At 40.6% G+C, this 16512-nt stretch overlaps 1 pseudogene across 1 annotated transcript; it reads right to left on the bottom strand.

The window, feature by feature from the left end:
- Positions 1-4948: 4948 nt before the first annotated feature.
- Positions 4949-15942, bottom strand: LOC311490846 (desmoglein-2.1-like; annotated as a pseudogene). The gene is made up of 14 exons (XR_014699947.1): positions 14071-15942; positions 12377-12502; positions 11420-11575; positions 10773-10914; positions 10263-10423; positions 9696-9830; positions 9419-9572; positions 8305-8471; positions 8093-8220; positions 7644-7865; positions 7108-7344; positions 6537-6661; positions 6177-6400; positions 4949-6086 (listed from the first exon to the last, which is right to left on the bottom strand). The product of XR_014699947.1 is annotated as a desmoglein-2.1-like (transcript).
- Between the last annotated feature and the right edge of the window lie 570 nt (positions 15943-16512).

The following is a 16512-nucleotide window of genomic DNA, read 5'->3' as shown; positions in this document are numbered from 1 at the left end:
ACTTTCCCTGGCTCGTGTCTGCAATTAAAATCGGCTGTGAATTATGGGCTGTGTATTTAGACAGGATCAGGACTCATCGTGACTGAAAAAACAAAAACATTCGCTGTAAAAAAAAAAAAAGAAAACCTCTCTCTCTCACACACACCCTCTCTCTCATAACTTCGCAAACACTTAGAAAGAACATACAAATAAAATACAGAAGAATATAACTCAGCCGGAGAAGGTATGGCTCCTCACCCTGACCAGAAGGTGCTCATAATTTTTTAAAAATGCAATATATAAGTATAAATGTCCTATACGAATCTCAAACCGTACATACTTTTTTTTTTTTTTTTTTTTCTTTTGCACGGTTAAGTACACAGGTCATGTACAATTCGTCAAACTTTCTGAAGCAGAAATCCAAGAGTTTGTGTTGGCATAAGGTGGTCTATGTACAGTACAGTATAGAAATTGTTTAAATATTTAAAATAAGGACAACACAACCTCGTGGGCTTATGGCTGATACGAGGACATCCTGTTCATTATTTCACAAAAGACACCATATATGTGTATAATATATACATCTTTAATGAACTCAGAACCTAATTAACAACGTGAAGAACATTCATGTCATACAGTAAGTCGATGGGTTGTAACAGTATTATCATTATAAAACAGGGTGAAATTCCATCCAGGTTTAACCAACATAGCAACAGGGTAACATAGTTATAGCGTCCATCCTGTGTTAATTTTACGGTGGAGAATCACTGCATCCATCCATCTACCCTGACAATACGCCACCCCGGGCGGCTGCCCATCTCGGGAAGTTGGGGGACCTGTGCTGTGATCCCACTGTTCTCAGAATTTGATCTTGTGTAAATGTAAATGTATTGTTTTGCTATATGGATGATATAAGAATCATTGTGTGTCAATATTAGAAATTACTCATTAGTGTCTTACTAACACTACACACTTTGAAGTAATTCTGAAGGTACTGATGATGCCGCACGTCTCACTGACTCACAGAACATTATGGGCAGTAAGTTGCTTTATTTTTTGCGTTATATAAATTATTATATCATAGTATAGAGAAACTAAGTATACCACAACAAGGCTAGGATAAGATAAGATAAGATAAGTTAAGAGGCGGAACAGTGGCGTGCACCTCACAGCAATAAGGTTCCTTTCTGTGTGCAGTTTGCATGTTCTCCATGTGTCTGTGTGGGTTCTCTCCGGGTACCCCAGCTTCCTCCCACTGTCCAAAGACATGCTGGTTCGGTCAATAGGTGATTCTAAATTGGCCGTAGGTGTGCATGTGAGTGTGAATGGTTGTCTGGCGACCTGTCCAGGGTGTACCCTGCCTCTTGCCCGATGACAGCTGGGATAGGCTCCAGTCCCCCCGTGACCCTTCACAGGACAAGCGGTTACAGAAGATAAATGAATGAATGAATGAATGAAAGATAAGATTGAGGCTGGAGTGGATTTGAAAGAGAGTCACTTAAAACAGGGAAGACAGACAGGAGGAAATGGTCCCGAAATTACTGCACAGAGAAATAAATCTCTGTGTGTCTGTACCTTTGTGTTGCATCAGAGAGCTTCCGGTACAACCGGTTTTCACCCTGAGAACATTAATTTGAATCACGTAGTGTGTAAAGGGCTCTGTGACACTTAAATCTGCATTCTTTGGAACACTGATGACGGGGAAGGTTGGGCTGGCTTCCAGGCTAGTTGTGGCCCATGCAGCCCATGCTACATTCCCATGATGGTAATATACAACTTGATGGTAATGGACAGTAAATTTCACATGAATTTATGTGGCAGGGTAATAATCTACTAGTACAAATGTCAACCAATTTTTCCACCAAATGTCAACCAACATTTTTGTCAACCAATCCAAACATTTGCTAGGGTGGGGTTTTCATAATGTCAAAAATCAGATAAGGAAAGAGGTAGATAACTTTGTGTTTTGTTCATTGTTCTTGTTTATGTCAAGGTCATTTGTTTTTGTAGATAATGTAGTTAATGGCTGAGACACAAATTAGTAGATTATAATTCGTGTGGTATTATTTGTGTAACCTACTCAAAATATCTCTGAAAGATAAAGGCTTAGGGTCTCTTTGAAAGATATAGAGACATGTTTAAGAGTCCATCACGCACTTTCGCATAAGAGTATATTTCAGTGTGCTACAAACCAGTTTTAAGATGAGACAACAAACAGAGAATTTTTATTTAAATAAATGCAGTACATTTCAGGTAATTTCATGACGTCAAGACCATATGGCATTATTTTTAGAAACCCAACAATTCCCCACTTAGCAAGCAATTGACAACAGTTCATTTAATGGTAAAAAAAAAATAAATAAAAAAATGGAACAACCCAGACTAGGTGGGAAAACATCTGCCTTGATGGATTAATGTGACAAGACAGTGTAGGAGAAAGGATGGTCACTGAGAAATAAGAGTTAGCACTGGACAGGCTTGTCTGAACTTATTTTTTTTTACGTGATTATACTGATTTTAAGTGAGTGGTTAGAGTTTTTAAAGCTTCTTCCTGTTTGTTTTTTATTTCATCAAATGTATGATGTCACTATGTTTGCTAGCAACTGTGATGATAATCGTTTTTTCATTTCACCTTTCCTTCATTAGAAATTCGTATTGCCTTTGTTTTTTGTTCTTGCTTTCTTCCTATGTTTTTCAGAAAAAAAAAAACAAAAAAAAACGAAACAGACCTCAGGAGTTTTTCCTTCTATTTCTCAACAAACCGCATCACAAGCCCGAGACAGACAACTGGTGTCAGAAGTATGACGCACTCATGGACGTGCCTGTTTTCCTGCGAACAGAAAATGCCACACCTTGTCGCCCTGTGTCGACAGTTCAACAAATTCCATCAAGCCCCTCCTCTGAATGATATTTTTCTTTGTCAAAACTTTCAGTTTCGTGTACTGACAGATTTCTGTCAACCTCAGTTGTCTTTGGCAGTGTCAGCTTCTTTCCAAATATGATGGCAATCTCAAACCGACACACCGCACCGATAATAATATACCTCTGTGTTATTAAGGTGTTCCAGTAAAGGTGGAGACAATGCTAGGTGTGAAGAATCTTAGGAGGATGAATATGTTTTAGTGTAAGAACAATTACCAGTCTTACTGGCAGTTTGAACATAAACCCGTGTGTGTTTATTAAAACATGCAACACCACTGGAAAAAAAAGTTGCAACAGGGGTGAATAAACCCTCAGGATGGATACCTGAGTGAAAGACGTATCTATCACTGTCTGTTGCAGCGACACGCAGTATTTCTTAGTAACCCACCCTAACTTGTCAGGACAAGTGAAATCAGAATGGTTCTGCAGTATTTGAAGTACGGTAGTAGGAGTGTGAGGGTGTGTGCGCCTACACACCCATAAAACATGGGGAGTGAACAGTGTGAGCAGGCACTCCTCTGTGTGTTTCTGACTGGTTTTTCAGGTCTCTATTGTCTCCTTTCAGTCATACACCTGACTGAAACATGACCCTCTGGTAACAAGAAACCTGCGGCACATTAACATAAGAGCTCAGGGCAGGCATTCAAACAATGACCAGGTTGTTCACCGAATATCAGGGAGCTTTCAAATGTTACCTTTACGGATTCTTGGCAGCAGACCGTTGGGGACACCTCTAATTGTATGCTACCTTAACTGTAGCCTGACTTACTGCCGGTAACGATAAAGCGATAAACAGAAAGAGACAGTGTTACATAAATGCGTGCATAGTGAGAGAGGGCAGCCTAGACCTATAGCAGATAAATAGGGAATATCCAGGGTCACCTGAGCAAGCCCTAAATATAAAGAGGTTGATCAGGGAGGTTGTTTGCGTCAAGAATCCAAACTGGGAGCTGCTTCTACCGGAGAAGAGGCTGATAGCTGAAGGCTCTACTTCGCTATTTTTGACTCTCTAGGAACCACAAGTAAGCCTGAACTTTAAGAGCTGTTGCCAGTCAGACCAGGAAAACCTAAACACATAGTGAGGGTGAACTGAGAACAACTGGCAGAGGCCCCAGTCTGTGATATCGTCAGCTCTCACCTCCGGAAGAGGTTCTCATGCATACTGGGACTATGGAATGAGGACAGATGGGTCTGAAAACTCGAGTGTAGGAGGAGTTCAGAGAGGCTATAGAGTAGGACTTTCTGTTGGTCGAAAAGATGTTCTGGTGAACCGTACGGTGGCTCAGGAAGGGAAAGCAGCGCTTAGCCTACACTGTGCTTAGTCTGAAAGGAGTGCTGCTTACCCGGACTGGGGCTGTCGCTGGCCGGTGGAAAGTACACTTTGAGGAGCTCCTGACCCCTGCCACTATGTCCTCAAGGAATGAGTCTGAGGACTTGGACAAGGTCTTATCCCTGCCAGAGGTTGCTGAGGTAGTTATGAAACTCCCCAATGGAAAGGGGCCAGGGGTGGACGAGATTCGCCCTGAGATGCTGAGTGCTCTGGATATTGTTTGGCTGTCCTGGCTGACTCGCCCATTAAGTGTCACACAGAGGTCTGGGACAGTACCTGCTAAGGAGTGGTGGTAGCTGTCTTCAAAAAGGGGGTCTGGAGGGTGTGCTCTAACTATTACACAGCCTCCCTGGGAAAGTTTATTCCTGGATACTTGAAAGGAGAGTTACCGGTATACTTTGGATTCAGAAGGGGCAATACGGGGTTCGTTCTGGTCTTGGAAAACAATGGACCAGCTCTTTACCCTCACAGAGTTGCTTAGGGCTTTTAAGGGAGTTTGAGAATCTGGTCTACATGTCTTGCGAACTTCGACAAGACCTATGATCATATTCTCTGTGGAATTTTGTGGGAGGTGCAGAGGGAGTAGGCGGAGGTCTGTTGTTACGAGCCATCCGGTCCTTTTATAACCAAAGTAAGAGCTGTGTCCACGTGCTTTTTTTCTTTGATCACTCAGGTTCTGCAGTTCCAAAAGATACAGCTTAGGTCCTTAAATCACTACACATGGGCACAAATCATGAATTAGACTCCCAAGTAAGGAGTATTTAATTACTTAGGCCAAAACTGTTTTTCAAGCCAACTTTAATAGTTTTTTTTCTACATCACATGCTAGCTATCCACACAAACACATAGTGACAGGGTGAATGAATCACATTCTTGAGAATAATAAAAACATGTACCTTGACCTCCAGAGAATTACAACAAACAAACACCACATGATTATCTTCTTATTGAGATGATAACAAAGTATTAACATACATAGGCAGCAGAATGTGAGATTTAATCATAGGTGACTGCAAACCTAATCACATAACTAAAACACACTTGAGCACACAGAAAGGAAAAGAGATTATAGATGAGTAATTTTTGTATTTGTAAAGTGTGTCCTGTGTGTGGTGTCGGGGTGGGGGTGGATTATGAGAGGCGGAGAAGCATGTGTGGCAACCCAAAAATTCAGATCCAGAGTATTTGCTGATTGATCGGAAATTACACTTTGAGTTATTCTTTGCAAACTAGACACCATCCCCTGCTTTCCCCTCCAAAAACGAAATTTGATTTTTCCATTTCAGTGTACATGTCAGTTTAAAGTTTGTTTTTGTTTTTATGATGGACTGTATTTCTAATGTTTTTCTTTCTTAAGCCCACACAGAGACAATGCATAACTGTGCTTTTGTTTGCTTGGTTATTTTAATGTTAACTCAGGCCTATTTATTTTCCGTTTTCTGTCTGGAGCAGTGATAGTTTAACTCCCCTGTATCCTTCAGCTGTCTTGTATTACTTGAATCCCATAAAATTCCCGTCACCAACAGGCTGGCAATGAACCTTTTCCCAGATGCCAAAAAGACCATTCCTCTCCTATTCCTTTCTCTCTCTTCCACCATCTCCTTGCTGCAGGTGGAGCCCTCCCTCATCCCCCCAGGACTGGGAAGAGGAGTCAACACTTGTTTGACGTCAGTTGGGCTCTTCTTATCTCCGCAGACCTCAGACAAACTTCAGGCCAAGGTCATTGAGGAATTGCAGGTCATTGTCAGTCTCTAGACGTCTGCAGCAGCCCATAAAAGCCATAAAAAGAGCCATGGTCATAGTCATACACGAACAGACAATCCTCCAGTCCAGCATTATCATTTCCACTGGTCACCTATAAACATAAAAAGCTGGCATCAAGCTTGGGCAGAGTGAGGCTTCATTTTGCCTTTGATCCTTTCTCACCAGTAAGTTGACTCCTCACCTGATTGTAGTACTGTACCAGGAAGTGATCAGGCAGAGCTATACCGTAAATTTCTCCACCTCTTTCTGATCTTTGTGGCCACTTGAAAAACCATCGATGCTACTCTCTTTCATCCTGTTCATCCCATTGTTGGCAGGCTGCTGAAAGTCAAATCTTGGTGCAGGTGCCACTGCTGATGTTTGAGCTGGGCCCATATACACTGGTACATTCAGTAGTGGAACCTTCTATATAGACAGGGGATCCAAAGGTTAGAACAGGATCAACATTTTTTTCTCATGTTGTCAAAAGTCATCATCGCAACAGCCACCTATGTGTGCCAATATTTCTCCTGTCAACAGTGTTTAAGAAGGCAGGTCTCACCGTGTTCTTTCCCTGGCGCTTGGTGTTGTGGTTATTGAGGTGTGACTTGATATCAGAAGCCTTCTCAGCAAAGAGCTTTGGAAAACCTCTCCCACGCCAGCAGAGAAGCATCAACAGAGCAATGACTAAAACAACAGCAAAGTTTTAGTCCAAGTTAAAAGTGCCCAGTGTGGTGTGCTAATGGGACTGAATTGGAGGAGGTGGAGTTTTTGTTTTCTGAAACAATGCAGTGTCTGCTCCTGTAATAATCCCATTGTGCAGGTATTTACTGCCATCTATGGCGCTTAGTGTACAGCCAGTGTTGTGTCCTACTTGTTCATTTATGAACTTAAGTGTCACTCTGTGTGTTTGTTGTCATGGGAACACAATATGTACGCATTAAGCTGTTTTATAATACTTGAAAAGATCATCCATGCTTTTTAATCATAATGGTACAATGCAGTCTGTCCACTGGGTGTGCTATGCACAGTAATCTTGTCAAAATAGTAGCAGGTTGCATGTTGAAGTACATTACAGGCATCACCAAGTTATTGATCACATGACCTCTCATCAGAATGAGCATCAGACTTACACAATAAGAGCAAGGAGCCCAGTAGTAGTAGTAGTCCAATGCCTGCTGGTCCTAATCCAACTTGTTTGCTGCTGGCACCAATTACTCTGCACAACCCTTCAGTCTCACAAGTACAAACTTGGACCATCACTTTCTGTGGTTCTGGACAGGCCTTGTCCTGCATGTCAGTCACCTTAAACTCCACCACGTAGACACCAGGAAAAATGGGCTCCTCCATCAACAAGAGAGCTGCAGTGTCTGCCAGAACCAAGACAAACATTATGTATGCAGAAAAATTAAGAACTCAAGGTCCACGTTTTATTTTACTTTCTGGTAATCCAATGGTTTAAGATTCATAACCGACATCCTAGTCTAAGCAAGCTTAATGGTAGATGGTAGATCATAACCTGTTAATTGGGAAACCTATAGCAACTTATATGTACTTAATAATAATTAACAGAAAAGTAGAGGATTCTCATATATTTATACTTTAACATGCACTTGTATATAATTATATTAATCCAGGATGTCTTTTAAAGAAACAAAAATATTCTTACAATTGAGATGCTGCACTCGCCATTTTCCCTCAGTGCCTTCTGGGACGATAGAAAAGTGGAAAGGAGGTCCATGAGGGTGTGTATCCTCATCATAAGCGTTCACAATAACAGATCTATCCGTGTCGCACATAGTCTGCACGTTACTGGTCAGCACTGGGCAGTGGTCATTAAAATCTTCCACCCGGATGGCCACAGTGCCTGTGGCTGTTTTAGCCGGCATGTCTGTGATGCAAAAACAGAAATAAGTGTCATGATATTGAGTTTTGGACTTTCTGTTTGGTCTTCCTCATTTCCTTACTTATTCTGAAATGATCCCTTACCCTGCATCTTTCAGTTAGTGGGACGTCCAGTCTTTGGACACTTGTTGATGATGTAACATTTACTGATGACTTTAGTAATCAATGGCTATTACTTTAATACTGTTTCACAATAGAGCTTTCAGAGTTTACCTTCTGTAGCGTAATATACACCATTCTTCAGTGCTGGAGATTCTCTGTCAGGCATCTTGTTCAGTCTGATCTCTGCTGTCTTTGGATCAATGGTTATCCAGTTGTCAGGGTCTGAGCCCTTTGCGTACCTGCACAAGAAATCAGCTGTATCAGTTAACTTTTATCAGTTTATATTGAGATCACAGTAATATTGTGTGTTTGCGTACACTGACCTGACATTCTCCGCTGTTTTCCCAGTGTCTCCGTCTGTTGCAGGGTAGCGGGCAATAACGTCTTTAATGTTGATGGAGTTGGGTCGCTCTGAGACGGGAATAGTTTTAATGCTGGGATTAAAACGTGGCTCCTCAGGCTGGTTCTCGACTTCGGTTGATTTGATGAGCTGTGAAATGGGAGAAAGACAACTAGTTTTAGCTCTTACAAAAGTTAGTAGAATATTGGCTGATGCATATAAAATAGATAGAATTTTGTCTGCATCCACAATATGCTACATCCTTGAATTTTATTTCTATTTAATTTCAATTTCCATCATTGCAATTTATGCTATGATAACTTACTTAGTCCTAGGGCACCTGTTACTGTTACAACTGTATTCTCACGCAGTCACAGGTTCACAAAAATTAAATGATACTATTGTTCATATATGTAAACATAGTTTTATGAATGATAGTAAATCTGGAACTGACGCGATTTGGCTTGTGGCCTTTATCAGGGTCATAAAGAAACATACTACAAACAGCATTTTAAATAGTGTATGAAGATGAAAAAACAAATGTGTTTAACAAGCAAACATATACCCACAGTATATAATTTTGGGGCAAACGCAAAATTGGGTTGGGCATAGGAGACACCTAAAGATGTGGACTGGGCGCTTGTTAATTAACAAGGTTGTATGGCACTTTTTTAGATATGCATTTTTATCGCCTGAAGCCACATAGCTTTGCATATCTTTGCAGATGCTAATATTTATATGAGGATGTATGTTGTTTTTATTTACTTTTTTAACCTCATACATAATTTAAAATAAGGTTTGCAGAGTCTGTAAACATGTAGCACACATATATACTGTATAGTGGGAGACTTCACATCCCCAAAGGAGCTAAATTTGGGTTAACGATGCCCCCAATATGAGAGTGAAGTCAAATGTCAAATGTTTCTCTATGTATGTACATACGGATTTACTGAGTAGGTACTTCCTGGTCATGGCTATATCAACTTCCTTAATGATGGGCAAGTCAAGTTCTTAAATACCTACTGTATTTTAAAATGTATCCCAGAAAAGGTTGGAGTGACAGGCCATATATTTCTTCTAAATTAAAACTGCAGTACCTCATCGAGGTTGGGTTTTCTGCGACTGCCAAAGCACCAATCACTAGACCTAAAGTAAGGTTCTGCTCTCCAGTCGTTGTTTCTCTTCGGGTCCTTGTCCTTGATGCTCATCACCTCCACACCCTTTTTTTTTCTCTTTGGTGCTTCCCTCATACTGCAAAGCAAATAATAAGATATCATAGTAGAACCATCAGTAAACCTCCATTGAAATTGTTTGTACCTGCTACACTTAATAGTATAACATGTTAATATAGAAGAGTGTGGGAAAGAAAATTACCTCCTCTTTTTCCAGAGTGGAAAGCGTGTCATTCACATCAAGGATATTGATGGTAACGGTAGCGGTTGCGCTGTTTCCCCCTGGATAGCCATCGAAGTCTTGACCTCTAACTCTCAGAATGTACTGGGTTTTATTCTGAAATTTGAAGACATTATAATTAAGAGACACTTCAACTTCATGAGAGATTTTGTGTCAGAAAAGGTCCCGAGCGAATCAGAGAAAATATTAGTCTACAGGAACGAAATGGAGCGAAGTCTCTGGTCAAAGGTTTCTTCCTGTTTCATGAGATTTGTTTTCTCCTCACTGTCACCAAATGTCTACTGAAGGGTTATATTGTCGGATTTTACTAGAGGTGACATAATGTCTGTTGTAACTTAGTACTATATAAAAAGCATTGAGGTGAATAGCATGTGTTTCATTACATGACTAGCTAGAGCTGCAACCTTTTTTTCACTTTTCAGTATACACATACACCAGGAAGTTATCCAGTTACTACTGTATATGAACACAAAGTGACACACACAATCTCATTTGAGAATATTTTGTTTCTGTGGGTGTAGTTCATACCTCTCTATTCAACAAAGGCTTTTTAACGTAGATGGTCCCATCCTTTTTCATGTAGAACATGTCATCAGGTGGACTCTGATCTATGATGGTATAGGCAATCGCAGAATTGATATTCCAAGGTTCATCAGCATCAGTTGCCACGACTTTCATAACTGAAGTATCTGCAAAAACAGAATTTTTATAGCAACGTTATATGAAACCTTGATGTTCTAGTTCAAAGGGAACACTCAAAAGAGCTAAGGACACAAAAACAAAAAAATTGCATTTCCATGTCCAGTATAGGAGGTGCAAGCTGCTGTGCATTTTGTAATGTAATATCAGTATACAGTTCACATGGCTTATAAAGCTACACAGAATAAATCTTTCATTTCAAACCTGCTCATCATGAATAAAAAAAAAGTGGCCTCCTTGGTCGCTGCTAACTGGGTGTGTGAACTGCAGCATACAGGGTTTCTTATTGGAAAGAAGCTACCATTGGCACACATCGGGAGGCAAATTTTGAACACTAACCTTTAGGACTGAGCTCATTCACATATCCAGGAGGCATTTTTGCAAAGACTGGAGGGTTGTCATTCTGATCTACAACTTGAATTTCTAGGGTATAGATTCTGTCAGCCTTGGTGCCGTTCCTGAACGTAGCAACAGGAAACAGCTGAAACAGCAGGAGATAAAAACTTTATCTTTATCATTTGTCTTGACATAAATAAACTGTGAAGCAAATCACTGCAAAATATTTTAATTTTAACAATGAAAAGCAGCATTTATTGGATCTTATAAAGGGGATAAAGTAAAACCAGACAAATCTCTCAATGGGGGCTACCATTGCTATGATGGCTAAGATGACCTCTTCAATGAGTAAGTTAATAGCAGGAACAAGAGACACTGTCACATGTCACTGAGCTATTGGTCTTTTATGTTGAACTCTGGTTCAATACTAGCAGTATCCACTGGATGAATGGTGTTTATCAGCACATTTGAATGTGAAGACAACTACATCAGTGTTGAGGAAAAATACACATGCTCCTTACAACCAGTGGCACTGGGAGAGAAGATGTAAAATTTGCAATGAATTCAACCATTACACTTCTTATACAGTAAGTGTAGTCACATAACTCATAACTAGACATAACTAGAAATCAGCCGTGATAATCACTCACATTGTACATGGCAATGTATTCCCTGTCCAGGATTCCATTCACATGAACATTTCCAGTGACACGATCAACCGTAAACACGTTGTACGGTTCTTGGTCTGCACCACGACCTTCCAGGGAGTAAAAAACATTACCCCCCGTGTGAAAACGTGATATAATCTGAAAAAGGAAGATTCAAAAAGAATTGATTATGTCACTACACTAGGAAAGAAGAAGAAAAAAAGAAAAATAATAATTTGCACCATAAAAGTAGAGTTGAACTGATGTTTGAATTTTCCTTTGATTATAAGATGAGAACAGTGTGACAGTAGCTGCCCAGTAGCTAGCTACCCTATACCATATTTATGAATCAATTTTGCACAACTGTTAAGTCCACATATTCTTTTTACTATTGCATTTCACACTATGCTGCATATAATCCTGTATTCTGCACACAACCGCTCTGCAATCTTCATCACAGTTTACAGACTATTTGCACTACTACTAATACTGCAGGGTACTTTGTTTGCATTGCTGCTAACACTGCAGATCACTGTTGCACTGCTGAATTTGTTCATTTGTTTTTAGGCAATACACTGTATGTTATACTGTACTCTGCACGCTGCTAAAATGACTGAGCAAGTATTTGCAATCACCATACCCACTTTTAAACACAGCTAGTCTACTGCTATATACTTTAATACTGTGTTCAGCCAATGCAATATTCCTTATGCCTTGGTCTATCTGCACATGACATTTTATGGAATTTCTCTCACCTTGCACCAAGTAGGGGTCTGTAGTTTTTTTTTTTTTTTTTTTTTTGTGGCTTTCTACCCTCAGCATAACCAGTCATCTCTTGCAGTGCACAACTGATTGATGCACATCAGAGGGCACAGTGATTTTGTCCTTCATCTTACATTAAATGTTTGTATTACAAAGACAATAGGTAGAATTTAAGTGAATTGGGCAGCAGTGACTTACCAAAGCAATAGGCCCCCTTTTGGTGTAGTCCACATTTTCCATCAAAGAGACTGGAGAGACAGTGAATCTTCTTTTTCTCATCAGTTTCTCTCCAGAGTTGGCCCTCAAACCAGCAACAGCCTGGATCTGTGTCACAACACATTCTGTAAGTTTCATTAAAGTGACTTTTGTTAATCATACTGCCCTGTCCCCTGTGTGTGTGTGTGGGGTGGGGGGGGGGGGGGTATCATGTCAAAAGCTACATTATTAAGCACTCTATTAAACAATGCCATGCATGAGACGAAGCCACAAAAGGTCTGGGAAAACACCCAAAAACCAGATAAATGAGTGAATGAAGATGTACGGAAATATGAAATGCTGAAACACAGAACAAAACTAAGGAACAACATAATTAAAGGTCAAAAAGGACCAAATAGAAGAGAATGAAGGTCTGTTAGGGCAAACAGAAAAGTCCATGAATGATGTGTGGAGTTGATTTCAGTATGTTGAGCATAATAAAAAAGAACTTACACAAAAACTTAGTTAATATAAAAACAGAAATGTAAACCAATTGTGTGCATACGCATGACTTACAGGGAATTACTGTTACAAAGATCTTTAATTTGTGAGGGCAGTGGGTGAATGAAAGATTTATAAAACCAAAGAAGACAATCAGCTACTGCAGGGAGGGTATGAAAATGGATTGGTTCGCTACCACTCATCCTTCAGATGAATGCCATATAATCATATAATGTGATAAAATAAGAGCTTTATCACGTGTAGATAAAGACAGTTGCATTTTTTTTTTTTTTTTTTTTTTTAAGATGGCACAGTAGTAAACGTTATGATGCCGAGACAGAGCACTGGCAGATGGAAATGTTTAAAAGTACAGACAGAAAAAACTGACATCAAATACCGGCAGACGGAGGTATCGCCTCGTACTTGATGCCTTTGCAAAACTACAGCCTAAGGGCAGCTGGTACAAATGTTCAGAGCCTGTGTGAATGGAAATAACTCTCCATACCAGCTGGTGGCAGTAGTTTGAGTTCGGCATGCAAAAGAGGAAATCAGAGGAGCCACTATTAACTGGATGTCCAGGAAGAACTACGACTGCTGTAGAGATCCAGCCTTTGCTGGCTCACGCTTATCAGACAGTATCTAAATGATCCCCCTACATCAAAAACGGGCGTCGATAAAGGTGGTCCTTCTGACTGAATTTACGCTGAGCTTTGTAGCGGCGAGGACGCAAAGCTGCCACGATTTATATGCTTGTTTGCAAGTACTGGAGGGCATGCATGCGCGCACAGGTTAAAGCTGCAGAGGGAGACTTTTATAATTACTTTAACAGTGTTGATAACAACAGTTACAACACTGACATTGCAGGAAGTCATAAATGATACGAATGCTTTGTAATGCACGTTCCTGATCTGTGATAAATGGATCCTAAACAAATTCTCCAAAGTTATCCACGGAAGGCGGGTACTGATTTGTTAGGGTCAACAATAAACAGCGTATCCTTTCTGAGAACGGAATGCTAGTGTTATTGTTTGCATGTCCATGACAAGAATTAACACTATTACAGACAGGTTCTGAGGCCTCAGATGCTTTGGACAACAAGAACTACACAAGAGAAATTATTAATTATTATCACTATTAGAAATAGTCATGTGAAACACACTGCAGTCTAAGAGACTCAAAATTTCCCTCAGACTCACCACAAGTAGTAACACCAACGCGGACATAGAAGCCCGACTCATGACCAGAGAAATGTCTCGTATCCGGATCAAGTGAAACGTCAGGATGACCCCGTGTTCCTGGCTGATTGAACGACTGAGCTGTAGGAGGAGGCTTATTAAATATTAGATGTGCTCCACAGACATACAGTTAGTGAGGGAACTCTTCTTTCGGTTGAGTGCCACACCTTACGTATCACATCACAATTTATCTTCCCCTCATAACACGGCGGCATTTATACCTTGCCAAAAAAAAAGTTGCCACCAACAAAAAGGTAGTTGGACCGCCTTTAACTTTGATTATAGCATTCATTCGCTGTGCATTGTTTCGATAAACTTCTGCAATGTCACAATATTTATTTCCATCCACTGCTGCATTCATTTTTCACCAAGATCTTGTATTGATGATGGGAGAAGTCTAAGTATTTTACAAAGATCCAAGGAGGGAAGAAAGGAAAAAGACATGCTGGTTAGGTTCATTGTTGATTCTAAATTGGCTGTAGGTGTGCATGTGAGTGTGAATGGTTGTCTTTCTCTCTGTGTTAGAGCTGCAATAGACTGGCGACCTGTCCAGGGCGTACCCCATCTATCGCCTGATGATAGCTGGGATAGGCTCCATGCCGATGCTTATGTGCTGCCTTTTGAAATAGACTCTGAGGTAGGAGGCAGAGGCGCAGGACTCAAGGAAGGCAGACTGAGAAGTGCTTTTGAAGAAGATAAACTGGTCCTAAACTTACAGTACCAACTTGAGAACCAGGTGGCGACTGAGCTGTCTGAGCTTCAAGTACAACCAGTTTTCACCCTGAGAACATGTGAGAGTCATGGGAGAGTCTGACCTCTGTGCAAAGCCTTCTCCAGCACATCCCAAAGATTCTCAATGGGGTCTGGACTCTGTGGTGGAAAAACCATGTGTGAAAATGATGTCTCATGCTCCCTGAACCACTCTTTGACAATTTGAGACCGATGAATCCTGGCGTTGTCATCTTGGAATATGCCCGTGCCATCAGGGAAGAAAGAAATCCATTGATGGAATAACCTGGTCATTCAGTATATCCAGGTAGTCAGCTGACCTCATTCTTTGGGCACATAATGTTGCTGAACCTAGACCTGAGCAACTGCAGCAACCCCAGATCATAGCACTGCCCCCACAGGCTTGTACAGTAGACACTAGGCATGATGGGTGCATCACTTCATCTGCCTCTCTTCTTACCCTGATGCCCCCATCACTCTGGAACAGGGTAAATCTGGACTCATCAGACCACATGATCTTCTTCCGTTGCTCCAGAGTCCAATCTTTATGCTCCCTAGCAAATTGAAGGCAACAAAATTTAGCCTAATTGATTAGTGGTTTTCTTTTCCTGTGAGTTTCTTTTTCATTGTACGTGTGAAAATGCTCTTACTTTCACTATTAAACATAGCCCTGAGTTCTACTGTTGATTTGATTTCACCAAACATTTCAGTGATCACAGATCACGATCAATCAGGATTTTTTTCTGACCTCATTTCTTCCTCAAAGACGATTGTTCCCCACTATCCTTCCAGTTTTTAATAATGTGTTGGACAGTTCTTAACCCAATTTAAGTAGTTTCTTCAATCTCCTTAGATGTTTTCTCTGCTTGATGCATGCCAATGATTTGACCCTTCTCAAACAGACTAACATCTTTTCCACGACCACGGGATGTGTCTTTAGACATGGTTAGTTAAGAAAACAGAGAAGCTACTCATTGCATCAGTTGGGGTTAAATAACTTGTTGTCAGCTGAAAGATAATCACTCATGCAGTAAATATCCAATAGGAGTCTCGTACCTCTTTGGTTAGTTAAATCCATGTGGCGACTTTTTTTTTGGCCAGGTAGTATATTTAACCGTATAACAAGTCATCTGTCGGTAGTTTTAAACTGTATGACATTTTTGAGCTCAAAGCTTCACTCAAGGTCCACTCTGTGACATACCGACTTTCTGCTCTCACCAAAGATGTGTTTTTCCCCATTGCGGGACAAACAAATGTTTTCTTAATTATTAATTCTTTTCTTAGTTATTTTTATGGGGAAAACAACATCCATATGAGTCTGGGTGGCTCTGCCTTTGGCCCCAGGCCTTCTGAGGGTGAGACCAGCACTCAGGCTGGGAACAGTCCTATTGAACTTAGTGTGGTATACACCAATTACACCAAACGTAATTTGGCATGAAATATATTTTGGCTTACCGCTTGGAAACATGGATGCTTGATTTTGGGCGGCAAGTCCTGACTTGTCCTGCTCCTCCATGTCAGACATCAGTCAGGAGACCGTTTGCCCTGCAGGTATGATTCACATAATATAACCTACTATGATGATAGTGACAAATCTGAATTAAGTGGAAAGGATTAACTGAAAGAAAGCAAAGGTTTAAAATAAGAGATTATTTGGGAAGGTGTTATTTAAAA

Source organism: Chelon labrosus (genome assembly GCF_963514085.1).
Source record: "Chelon labrosus genome assembly, chromosome: 7".
Taxonomy (NCBI): Eukaryota; Metazoa; Chordata; class Actinopteri; order Mugiliformes; family Mugilidae; genus Chelon; species Chelon labrosus.
Note: the sequence above shows the minus strand (reverse complement) of the source record. Positions and strands in the feature narration are given on the sequence as shown.